Source organism: Hyaloscypha bicolor (assembly GCF_002865645.1).
Source record: "Hyaloscypha bicolor E unplaced genomic scaffold K444scaffold_189, whole genome shotgun sequence".
Lineage (NCBI taxonomy): Eukaryota > Fungi > Ascomycota > Leotiomycetes > Helotiales > Hyaloscyphaceae > Hyaloscypha > Hyaloscypha bicolor.
In genome coordinates, this window is record NW_020194691.1 from 58,868 (window position 1) to 72,720 (window position 13,853).

Sequence of the window (13,853 nt, forward strand, 5' to 3'; positions counted from 1 at the left end):
GCCTTTTATATAATATATATAATTATTATAAATTCCTTATTTACTTCTTTTAATATTCTTAATACTAATATTATTATAATATAATTATATCTTATTAAGAAATAAGCAGATTTTAAAAAATATTAGCCAATTTTTTACTAAGTCTTAAATAGGGCTAGTATTTAGTATTTTTATTTTAGGAATTAGGAATTTATAGAAATTAGAGTTTATTTATTTAAAATACTTATAGCTAATCTATTTATAATAAATCTTTTTCTAATAATTTAAATATAATTCTTATAAGTTTTAATAAAACCCTAGAAAACTTTTATAAGTAAAAAAACTCTAAAAAAAAAGTATTTCTATTATTATTCCGGATCTTTTCTTAGCTATTTAGGTTCTCTTTTTCTTTTAAATAGCCTTTTTCTTAATAGTTTAGAATTCTTTTTAATCTTAAGAGATTATTAAAAAATAATTTCGGATTTTAAATTATAGTTTTAGTTATATAATTTCAGAAATTCCTTGAAATTTTTAAGATTAGAGAAAATAAGTAACTAGGTATTATAGTTTTTAGGCTAAGCTTTTTATTTAATTAAATATTATTATTTCTTGCTTTTATTATCTTATTAGTAATTAATAATAGCTTCTATTTCTTATTCTTATTCTTTATTATTATTTACTAATTCCGGAAGTTCTCTAAAAAAATATAAATATAGCTTCTAATTCTTTTTTAAGAAAAGAAATATAAAAAGTTAGATATAAATAAGTATATATATTTAGTAGTTCTAACTTATATACTAAATTACTAATATATTTAAGGATTCTAAATAGATCTATAAATTTTAGCTTAAGCTTCTTTACCTTAAGTTTAATATTCTTTATTAATAATATTATTTAGGCTTTTTTAAAGTAATATTTAGCTAATTACTATTTATTATAATAGGTTTTCTAGTTATTTTATATATAATATTATAAATTCTTAAGCTTTCTCTATCTTGCTTTAAGGGTTTCTAGCCTTATATATATAACTAGTATTTTTTCTATAATTCTATTCTCAGGATTCTATAGAAATTAAAAATAATATTTTATAAAACCTAATATTTTAAGTTATTATATATAAATTCCATAAAAAATAACTTCTTAAACTAGTTATTTTTTTTAGGTATTATAATAATATCTCAGGTAATATTCTAGGGCCTGGTTTTATCTTTTTATTTAATTATTTATTTAAGAATAATAAGTTATATTCAAATACTATTTATATATTAAATAGAAACAGAAAATAGACTAGAACTAGCTAGTAAATACTATTTTTTAATTATAAATAATTCTATTAGAAAAGCTAAAAATCAAGAAAATATATTTCTATATAATTTTAGTAAGCTTTAGAGAATTAATAGTCTTATAATATATAATTTATTTTATTATTTTAGAGTACTAGTTAATAACTATAAGAATTATATTAAAATCGGGATCTTTTACCGGGTTCTTATATAATAGTAAACCTATAATAAAATCTATAAAAATCTTACTCTAGGATTTCTTAAGCTATAATAAACTACTAAATAAACTATATAATAAATGCCTTTTTATTTTAACTTTCTAGTAAATATTATATTCTTAATAATAATTATAAATATCTCTTTTTATATTTTCCTAATACTAAGACTTTTTAAGAAGCTCAAAAGTCTTCTTTATTCTATAGTATCCTATTATTAAGTTATTATAATAAAGCTTTATAATTTTTAATATAAAATAGAATTATTAAATATAATAATTCTAGAATAGTATTTAAATAAGCCTAAATTATTTTTTTAGATTTCTTTTCTTTTAATATCTTTCTTACTAAGCCTCTATTTTATAATATTCTAATATTAAGAATTATTTCTCTAAGTTACCTAAATAATATCTAGAAAGAATTTAGATAAAAAGGCTAGTACTATAGCTCTTTTAGTAGCTATATATATTTATATATAAGGAATTAGGTATTTATAATTATTTAATTTAAAAACTTAAGAAACTAAGAAATCTTTAGTTCTATTAAGTAATATAGTTATAAATACTCCTATTATCTTAATTATAATAGCAGAGTTTTTAAGGTATTTCTTTATATCTTATTTCTTAACTAATTTTATAATTAAGGAATTTATAAAATAATTTATTTATTTGTCTTATAGTAAATATTTTTTCTTAGCTATTATAGATATAATAAGTATTAAATAATACTTATTCTAAAGAGAAAACCCTTTAAATATCTATAAAAATCTTTCTTTAGCTTATTCTAAAAGATTAGAAGCTAAGTTATATTAATAGAACCTTTTTTATAATTAGGTCTTTTACTAGATCTATTTACTAGGTTTGAGGTACCTCTATAATAAATAATATTAAAATTATATATTATAAGATATATTACCTAATATATTTAATAGCTTTCTAGATATTTTATTTCTATAAAGTATTAGAGATTATTATAATCTATAATAACCTTAATTATAAACCTGGACTTTTTAAGATAATAATACTAATACTTAAAGGCTTTAATAATTATAAGTAGCTTCCTATTATAGGTATTATAATTATATTTGGCTTTAGAAAGTTTCCGGAACTAGAATATTACTAGATACTAGTATTTTTTCGGGCTATTACTAGAATTAACTTATTATAAAATAGTACTAGTAATTATAAATTTTAATATATTAGTTTTAATATAAATCTTTTTAGAAAGATTAAAATAGACTAGAATAGGTATAATAATAAAAGCTTTTTTTAAAGTCTTAAAGCTTTTAGCTACTTTATTTATTTATATAAAGAAACTAGATTTCTGGCTCTTTTCTATTTCTTTTAAGAAATCTATTAAGCCTATAGTTACCGGAAAGTAATAGTAAATAAACCTATAATAGAAATTAGTAAATCTAAGAAATACTTAAATATTATAGAATAATTCTAGTTCTGGTTATTTAATAATATTATAGACCTATTTAAGATCCGTATAAATATTTTCTATTCTAATAAAAAAGCCTAAAAATTCGATTTCCTTAATATTAAACTCGTATTTATTAAGTTTATAAAATAAGTTATTTTTATATAGCCTAGTAAATATCTAGTAAATATAATTATAATATTTATTTTTATTTCGGAAATAAATAAGAATATTATTTAAATAAATAATTATAAAATAATCTAGAAGTCCTATAAATATAGTATTAATATATACTTAAAATATAACTAGTATATTAATTAGCTTAAAAGATATTATAAGATATTTAAAATAATTATAATAGGTTCTAAAAGCCGTTTTTTATTTGTATTTTTTATAAATTCTTATCTAATAATATATATTTTTGAGATTTAATTTTATAAAGATCTTGGCTTTTCAGAGCTAGTTAAGGGTCTTATTAATAAAAGAAAGCAGATATTAATTCTTAATTATAACTTAATTAAGTCTATAATAATTAATATAAAGATATAGCCCTTTATTCTTCTTAGGAATAAAAAGAATAAGTATTTTTACTAGGCTTTTACTAGGCCTTATCTAATATTTATAAAATATATTTTATAAATATAAATATAATACTTCTAGTTAGGTTTCTAATAGATTATATAAAGGCCTATATGAGACTATATTATTTATATTAATAGAGTATTTAATATTACTAAAATTAGGAAATTCCGAAGCTTTATTAGAATTAAAAACCTTTAAGAAGTTTTTATATTTATTATTCCGGAAATAAATAGATATTTCTAAAGCTTTTTTCTAGAGAATATTAATTTGCTATATTAAAAACTTTTATTTAGTATTACTAGAACTATATAATAAAGTAAAGGCCTAGTAATTATTATAAATATATAAAGCCTATTATTTAAAATAGTTATATTTGCTTTTAGTTAAGAATAAGACTTGAGATACTAGCTCAGGATACTAGTTAAGCTTCTTACTAAATTCTTTTAGTATTAGGATCTTAATATTATTAGGTTATATAAGTATATATATTTATTATTTCTTAATATAGTTTATATATTATATAAAAGTTACTTTATAAAATTTTATACTAAAAATAAGGCTATAAGAGCTAATATTTTTATATTTATAGAACCGGAACTTAAAAGAATACGTTTTATTATAATTATTTATAATAAATATCTTAAGATTATAGGCTTAATAAATCTTGAATTTATTTCTATAAAATATTATAAATTCTTAATTATATTTAGCTAAAATAATAAAGCCCTGGCTTTAAGCCCAATTATTATTAAGGAAGTTATAGTCTAACCTAGTATTACTAAGTCTATTATATATTTCTAAAGTACCTATTTCTAGCTATATTAATTTTACTTAAATAGTTATATAAAGTAATATATCTTTTTTATTATAGCTAAAATTATTAATATTTAAGATTTAGTTTTCTCTTTTCCTTATTTCTTAGAAGAATTTCCTTTAGAATACTTCTTTATAGTAATAATATTAATTTGCTTCTATAAATACCTTAATTCTTCTATAGTTTTGGCCTTATTAGGGTTTTACTAAGCCTATTTAGTATACTTAAAACACTTTATATTTCCTGAAAAATATTTTTTCTATTTATAAGTTTAATAAACTATACCTAAAATGGAACTAGTATTTTATTAAGGCCTTAAAGAAGCCAAAATATTATTTAAGAATTTCTTATATATTTTTCGGAACTTATTTTTTCTTTTTTAATAGTCTTATAAATTAGAATTTACTAAGTTAGAGTTCTTAGAAATAGAATTACTTTTACTAGACTTCTCTGCTTTTATTTTCCTTAATTTAGAATAAGTAATATATTCTACTTTCTAAGCTTTTTTAAGTTATTCAGAAATAGATATTACCTTATTTCCTAAGAAAATAAATATAAGTATCTAATAAGTCTTATAATTAGATAAAGTAGTATTAAGAGTCCGGATCCCGTCTCTTTTAGAATATAGGTTTTAATTAACTTTAAGACTAATTATTCGAGTATATAACTTAGTAATTATTTTATTATTTTTTAAATAAAGATCTCGGAGCTCCTTAAAAGTATCTTATTAATAGATTTGAGGTATTTAAAGTATATTAGCTAAATAGACCTTAAATTACTTCTAATAAATCTTATATAATAGTAGGCTTTACTTTATTATAACTTCCTAAGTATTATAAGATTTATTTCTAAGAATACTTATAGTAGAGTTAATTCTAGAAAAGTATCTATTATAAATTCAAGATTAGGTCCTAAAAACTGCTTTTTAGGAAAATATAAATATTCTCTATTTTTTAAAAGACTTTCTATAATATAAGTTAGATATTCGGATCTTAAGAAACTTCTCTTAATTCAAATATATCTTTAGAATATTATATAGTAATTCCTAACAAATAGTATTAAGATTACTTTTAAAGCTTATTATATTAGGAAAAAAGATAAGTTCTAATTTTATTTTAGGAAGTTCTCTAATAAGAATTACTAAGAAAGATAAAATAGATTTATAAATAGAGTTTCTATAAGATATAGTAAATTATAAGGTATTTCTAAGAGTACTCTTATATTACTTTAATTATAGGATATATTAGTTAATTATATTTACTAATTCTTGCTTTTATTAAAGTATTTTAATATTAGTATATAATTTTAATTTTATAGCTTAAGTAATAATAACTTGGGTATTAATCTCGGTATCTTAATTATTATCGGAATTATTTCTATTATTATTACTAGCTCTCGGAGGCTTTTAAAGGGCCCTATTAAAAGTATTAGATAAGCCTTTATTATTACTCGTATTAGAGTTAATCTAGTGAACTTTTTTTATAGAAATAGCTTTAGTAAAAAATTATATATTTTATATATTTCGAGATATAATTACTTATTAAACTACTTTCTTTAAAAGTAAAGAAATTAGCTTATAAAATATTTATTAGTAAATAATAAAATAATAAAATAAATTAGTATATTATAAAACTATAATATTAAATTTAGTATAAAACTAATCTTTATTTCTTCTATAAGGTTTAGAAAAGCCTTTTCTAAATAAGAGGCCTTAATAATATATATATAATTAATAATTTATAAGCCTAATATTTATAATATAAATAATAGTTAGTTATAAAGTTAAAGAATTACTAATTTCCCTAACTAATATTTATAATATCCGAGGTTTATTATATGCTCTTAAGTTATATATAATCCTATATATATTATAAATAGTAAGTATTTAGGTGAATTTAGTAGCTTAATTAGGCTAGTATTTATATGAGATTATATTTCCTAATTAGAACTAGTATTTATATATATCTAGTAAAATACTAAATAATATATATAAAAATATATAAGCTTTAGAAATAGGTATTATAATATAATAGGCTATACTTATTAAAAATTATATTATTTTAGTAGTTTTAAGATTTAGGTTATATAATAAAAGTCGTGGCTTTTTATATATAACTTATAGAAATTATATAAGAAAGCTAGTTTTTCTATAAATTTAGAGAATAATTCTTTATAAATATTTAATTAATTAAGTTTTTATATACTATATACTATTTATACTTTACTATTTATACTTTTAATTTATTATTTTACTATTAAGTTACGTTTTATACTCTAGTATACTTTATATAGGTTTTTATCTTATTATAGTTTCTTTTTTATATATTTTATAATAAGTAATATAAGAAAAAAAAAACTTTATAATTAAGGTAATACTTTTATAAAGTTCTGAGAAATATCTATAAGGCGAATTATTAGCTTAGTAAATTAGAGAAAAAAAGAGCTATTATAATATTTTAAGCCTAAGACTAAAATATTAAGAATATATAAGTATTAATCTTAATATCTTATATTAATTTCTAATATATCTAATAACTTAAATACGAGTTAGTTATAAAATATAGTTATTAGTATAATATATAGGAATAATAGAAATAGAGGCTAATTATAAAAGAAAAAGAAGTAAAGGAAATAAAATAAGAAAAATTATACTAAGATAATATAAGTTAGATTTTAGTTAGAAATAGATTTTAGTATTTGGAAATAAAGTTATATTATTAATTTATATATTATTTTTAGTTATATTATAGTAAGAATTACTGAATTGGGGCTAGTATAATTACTCCGCTTAGTTAGGATCTATATACTCACTTCCTGAAGCTTTATACTTTACTTAAGCTCTTTTCTAGCTAGTTTAATAAACTCTTTTACTATCTAATATAACTCCCTATTCTGTAATCTTTATATATATTAGTTATAAGTCCGGTTTTATGCTAATAAGCTTCCCGATTAATATACCGCAGAGAGTATTCAAGAGCTTATTTAATTTATTTCTTTAAAAATCATATTTCAGTTTATATTTCCGTTACTAACTAATTAACAGAAACTATTCCCATAGTTCCTATAGTTTCCAAAGCTCAATTATAATTATATTAGAAGCCACGATAAAGATTATTATCCTAAAGAACTATAGTTCCTGGGCAGACTAGTTTAATACTCTCTATAAAGTAGCTAGTAATAAGGGTATCTGAAATAAGATTAACTCATTTAATAATAAAGTAATTAAAACGAATATAGTAGCTCCTCCCAGGCCTTCTCCTATAATTAATGAGCTTATACTAAAAGAAACAGAGAATTACTATACTAGATACCAAGTTAATATAGAAAATTGAGATAAAAATATTTGACTTATAATTAAGAAAGAATTAAAACCAGTATTTTTATAGCCTATAATATTCGGGAATATTAGAGATTATTATTTGGTACTCTTATAGGACTATAAGATCAAGAAACTAGACTAGACAAATAAGCTAGTATACTATTATATAATTAGGTAATAGCTCTATTAAACGGTTAATATAGAGATCCTTACGAACTCTACTCTGGGATTTAAAGAAAGTAAGTAAAGCTCTATTTGCGAGGTTCTTAAGATATTATTAATAAAATATAGTTCTATAGATATAGTACAAATTACTACTATTTAGAGAGTATATAGCTCGGTTCTACTATAAGTAAATAAAGGAAAAGTAAGCCCAAAGCACTGGTTTACTAATTAGGAAAAGGTATTTAATAGAGCCAGAGCTCTTAAAATCGCCGAAATTAAAGGTATTCTAGTAGTAATTAAGTTCTTAATAGCCCTCTAGCAGAAACTCGTACTAACCTGGGTAATAGAATAGCTTAGTAATCTGTATAGTAAAGACGAATTAGGGCTTCCGATTTTTATATTTAAATAGTATAGCCAGGTATTTAATTAGATTATTTTGGAAAATCAGAATACCAAGTACTTAGGAGCTCCTATAATCTTTATTATATTCGGGAATTAAACTAGTAAAGAATTAGACGGCAAACCCGATTCGGATAAGAATAAGTACTATAAATGCCCTTATAAGAGTTCCAAAATCTATAAGTATAAATAGAACCTATTTAGCTATACTACTATAGAAATTACGATTACCAGATTAAGTAAAACTTAAATAAAATTTATGCCTAATAAGGAACAGATTAGAAAAATCCGGGAAAAGATCTTGACCGAGTATTAGAAGAATCTGAAACCTTAGCTAGAAGAGAAATACAGTATGAAAATCACTAGTAAATAAGCTATAGAGAAGCCAATACCCGGTACTAGTTCTAAAAAGAAGCCTAAAGTATTAGGAATCCAATTTCCTAGGAACTTTAATACTATTCTAGTAGATCCTATATTTATAATCCAGAGCCCAGGTTAGGGAATCTATATAATACTCGATTTCTTAAGATATCCGCTTTTTTAGAGTACCTTATTAGATAACTATAGTACTATATATCTGGTTAATAGTAAGGATCTAATTAATTCTGGTATTTTTATTAAGGCGAAAATTAATAATTATATAGAAGTAGAAATAACTAGTCTTCTAATTATTAGATATAGTACTTATATAATTAAAAACATAGTTAATAGACCTATAGGACCATATACTAAAGATCTAATTCTCTATAATATTATAGTTATTAAAGAATTCTATATAAATATCGTTTCCGAAGCTTGCCTAGTAAAAAAGAAAGCTTGGTATTATAGATATAATCTTATAATTAGATTAGGAGATTATAAAAAGAATATAGTATTAATATAATTAAATTATAGATTTAATTTAGTTTTCCTTAAATATAAGCCGCTTTCTATTTACTTTAATATTCCGTTTGAAATTCCTATTAGTACTAGTAGTATATTTATATTTCTAATATTTGAATATTTAATTAGAGCTTAATATAAGAGATTAAGGAAGTATTTCAAGCCGAGAAGTAATTTAGAAGAAAAATAGTATATGAAAGCGAGGTATTTAGCCTATAAAGCTCTATAAAAGCTTATTAATTATATATATAATATAAAAATTAATAGACTAATAAGAATTATATACAAATTTTATACTCAGGTATATACTAGGTAAGTAATCTCGTATAGGTTAACTAAAAGGAAATCTGCTCGACTATTTTAGAGAATCTTATAGGATTTATTCGATTATCCAAATGGCTATAATAGTTCAAGCTGGATTCTAATAATTAAGGACGAATTTAGTAAAAAGCTCTTTAGATACCTTTTATAAAATAAAGGGAATTTAGTAGTATTTAATATAATTAGGGATTTTGAATAGTAGATATATAAGTAATATAACCTTTTAATTACTTATATTAAATATAATTAGGAGAAAGTAGTTATTCTAATCTAAGGAATATTAGTCTATTAAATCTGGGCAAAGAAAGAAGGTATTAAAATCGAGCTTTCTTCTTTATATATATATAAGCCGAATAGTAATACTAAGTAAATAGAGCAGGAGATTATAAATAAGGCTATTATAATATATTTAATAGCTAATTTGCTTGAAAAGCTATAGCCGGAAAGCTCTATAGCCGCAATCTACCTATATAATTGGAGCCCTTTATATATAAACTACTAGAGAATATTAAACGAAGTACTCGATTCGTGATTCTATAATTATTTCCGTTAGTATAACCCAGAGCTTATAGCTTAAATAATAGTCGATCTCAGGCCTAATTAGAATAAAATCTATATATATAGTTCTAGGGTATATCTAATAATCAAGGACTATAAAGTAGGACAGAATAAGAAAGTATTTAAAGTTATATTATACGGGTATATTAGATATTTAGTTAGATATATTATATCTAATATTTATAAAATCTGGGTTCCTATACTTAATAAAGTAATTATTATATATAATATTATATTTAATAAGAATATTCTCTATAAAAAGAATTATAAATATACTAAAGGCTATAGTATAGAGATTATAAAGAATATAATAGAACTATTTCTAGAGAATAAGATTCAGGATATTAAATCGATTTTTGAGAATAAGGGATTATAATATAATAGCTTATTAGAGTAAACAGAAAATGAGCCTAAATTAGAAAGTAATAAGCAAATGAACTAATAATTAGAAGAGCCTATAAGTATATTAATTAGTTATAACTCGAGAGTAGGGAGTTCTATAGCCTTACTAGGAATAGAACTTATAATTCTATAAAGTATTTTAGAGCCAGAAAGTATACCAGAGCCTAGAAGTAGTAAAAATAAAGATACTAAGCTCTTAAGAAAGCTTAGTATTATAGAGAGAGATATAATAGAATATACCAGAACTATTAGGGAAGTATATTAAACTAATAAAAGCGGGAAAGAATCTCCTTAGAACCAGTAATAAGGTCTACTAATAGCTTTTATAAGTAAAGTAGGAAGCTTACCTATAGAACGAGCGGATAGCTTAATAGAAATAAGAGAATTCTCTATAGAAAGAGCAAATAGCTTAGCTAAAATAGAAGATTAAATAGTAAAACCAAAGAGAAAATAGATAAAGAAGCCAATTATTAGAACCAGAGATAAGCTAATCCAAATATACTTATATAAGGGAAATAATTAGGACAGAAATCCAGGTAAAGCTAGTAGTAGTATAATTACTATAGTAAGTATACTACTATAAATAATAAATAAATCGAATTAGATTAACTATTTAGAGTCTCTTTTAGGGTCTCTCTAGCCTAATTAGCTAGAGAATTATAAGAAGGGATTCAATTATAAGACTATATATACCGTAATTGCAATAGTAGTTTAATTAAGAACATATCCAGAATAAAGTATTCCGGATAATATAATAATAAGAAAAATTCATATTAATAATCTTCTAAAGGCTCCAAAAATATAAAATAATCTAGAGAAGTATCTAGCTAGGAAGTATTTCAAATCGGATACTAAACTAGAGATTAATAACTTTAAAGCTCGAAATTACTAAAGAATTATTCCTAGTAATAAAGTAAGTATATCTCTAATTTCTTTAAAATAGGTATTTATATATAAAATCAATTCTAATAGATATATTACTCGGTACTACTTAAGGCTAGTAGTTTATAGAGATCTCTAAGAAAAGGTATTACTTTTATCTATATATATTACTATACTTATAGTAAAGTCTTTTCGAGTAGCTAGTATAATTATAGCTTATTTTAATCTGGAAATAAAATAATTTAATATTATAAATGCATTTATTAATACAAAAAGAGATTTCAATAGGCCTATAATAGTATATAAGCTACCAGACGGTTTCAAGATACCAGGCTATATAATAGAAGTAGATTAAGCTTTATATAGGCTATAAGACTCTCCTGCTTTATAGTATAAATACTAGACAGATATTCTTAAAAGAATTAGACTTTCTGGATTTAATAAAGAGTCCTATATTTATATAGATATAGATTATAAGGTCTTTATTATTTTCTATATAAATGACTTTTAAGTACTCTATTATAAGGATAATAAAGCATATATTTAATTAATTATTATTTAAATTAAAATAGTTTACGAGTTTTATAATATACGGGATATAAAGTAGTTCCTAGGGATTTATATAATTAGAGATCGGAAGGCTAAAAAGCTCTAGCTAGCTTATAATATCTATATTAAGAAAATTACTAAGAAGTTCAGAGTAGTAAATAGGAAGTGCCCTAGTATTCTATTACCTGGAATTAATTTTCGGAAGTATAATAATTAAGCTTATCTATATTAAATCAAGGTATATTAGGAGAAGATTAGATTACTACTTTATACTATAATTATAATTAGGCCAGATATAGCTTTTGCCGCTTTAGTACTCTTCTAGTTCTTAATAAACCCTGCTCTAGAATACTTTATAGCTATAGATTAGGCTCTCTAATATCTGTTTGGAATCCGGTTTTTAGTAATTTAGTATAATAGAGAGTATAGAGAGATATAGCTATAGATTATATCTAATGCTTTATATATAGATAACCTAGATATATAATAATCGAGCTATAGGTATATAATCTCCTTATTTAGAGGTTTAATATTATAGAAAGCTGCTTAATAGAGCTCTATAACTGCCTCTTTAACCGAATCAGAAATATATAAAGTCGCTTATATAGTAAAGGAAACTATAGCTCTCTAGAGGCTATTTAGAGATCTATATTTAGATTTTGGAAAGCTCTAGACTATATTCTATAATAATAAGTAAATCATTTAACTAATTATTAGAGAGAACGAAAGAATTACTATAAAGCTCTATTATATTAATATCCAGAATATATAGCTATATTAAAAGTATAATAAAGGCATATTTCAAGTTATATATCTTTAAATAAGTAGTATATCTATAGATAAACTTATGAAAAATCTATTCTAATTCAAATTCGAGAACTTTAGAGCTTTATTAAATCTTTAGAATATTAGAATAAAGATTAAAATAATTAAATAATATAAAAGGAGGCTTTTATTTATATCTTTTATTTATAAAATTTATTAAAATAATAGAGCTTAAGAACTAATAGCAAGAGATCTAAAGGCGTTCTATTACGGTATTAATAAGCTTATATAGAAGGCCCTTTACCCGATCGGACTACTCCTCATTCCTATTAATAGCCTCTTAAACCTTAGTAAAAGAGCTCTTATTACTATTCTCTTTATTAGATTCAGTAATTTTAAATATAGTATAAATAGAGTATCTAAGAGCAGATAGATACTTTAAAATAGTCAGAATCTATAAAAGAGAATTAAGAAAAGGGAACTTATAGTATCTTTAGTAGTCGGAAGTTTTATAAAAAAGAGCTATATAACAGGGATATAAGAGATCGGAATAACTAAATAAGAATAACCAGAAGTATACTTCTAGTAATAAGAATCTCGGCTAATAGTATTATAGTAAGAACTATTACTCTTGCCTTTTAAAGTAAATAAGACTATATTAAGTCAAAACGAGCTTTGGAATAGTATAGAGAACTTATAATAATCTATATAAAGGATCTCTCTGAGACTAGTATAAGTAGGACAAGGAATACGAGGCTTTGATATAGACTTCTTTACCTTTAGTAGAAAAGTACTAGAAGTATTAGAAGACGGTATAGGGATCTGAACCTTAATACTCTATTAAAAGTGAGCTTTATATTAATAGTCAAGAGCTATACTTACGGCGGACTTGCAAGCTACTTAATGAGTAAAAGGCAAAGCAAGAATATATTTTGGGTTGAAAATATCTTAGATTTGCGAGCCGGAATTAACTTAATAGTAGTATGAGAAGAGGTAGAAGCCATGTTTATAATAATCGGAAGCTTGAAAGAAATCTCTGGAAGGGTATTAAAGAAGAGCGGTTTGATTTAAGGCTCTGGAGTTAGTAAAAAGAGGTCCTTTATATAGGGCTTTCCTGGAATTCGGTAATCTGGGGAAATAATATATACTAAGCCTATTCGGATCGGAATATTAATACGGCTCTGCAAAATCCATATATCGGACGAATTTCGCTATTTTAAAGCTTTCTAATTAGGTAGAACAGGTAGAATACGGTATCGTGCCTTCCTGGGAAGTGTATTATAGTAAGAATTACTGAATTGGGACTAGTACAATCA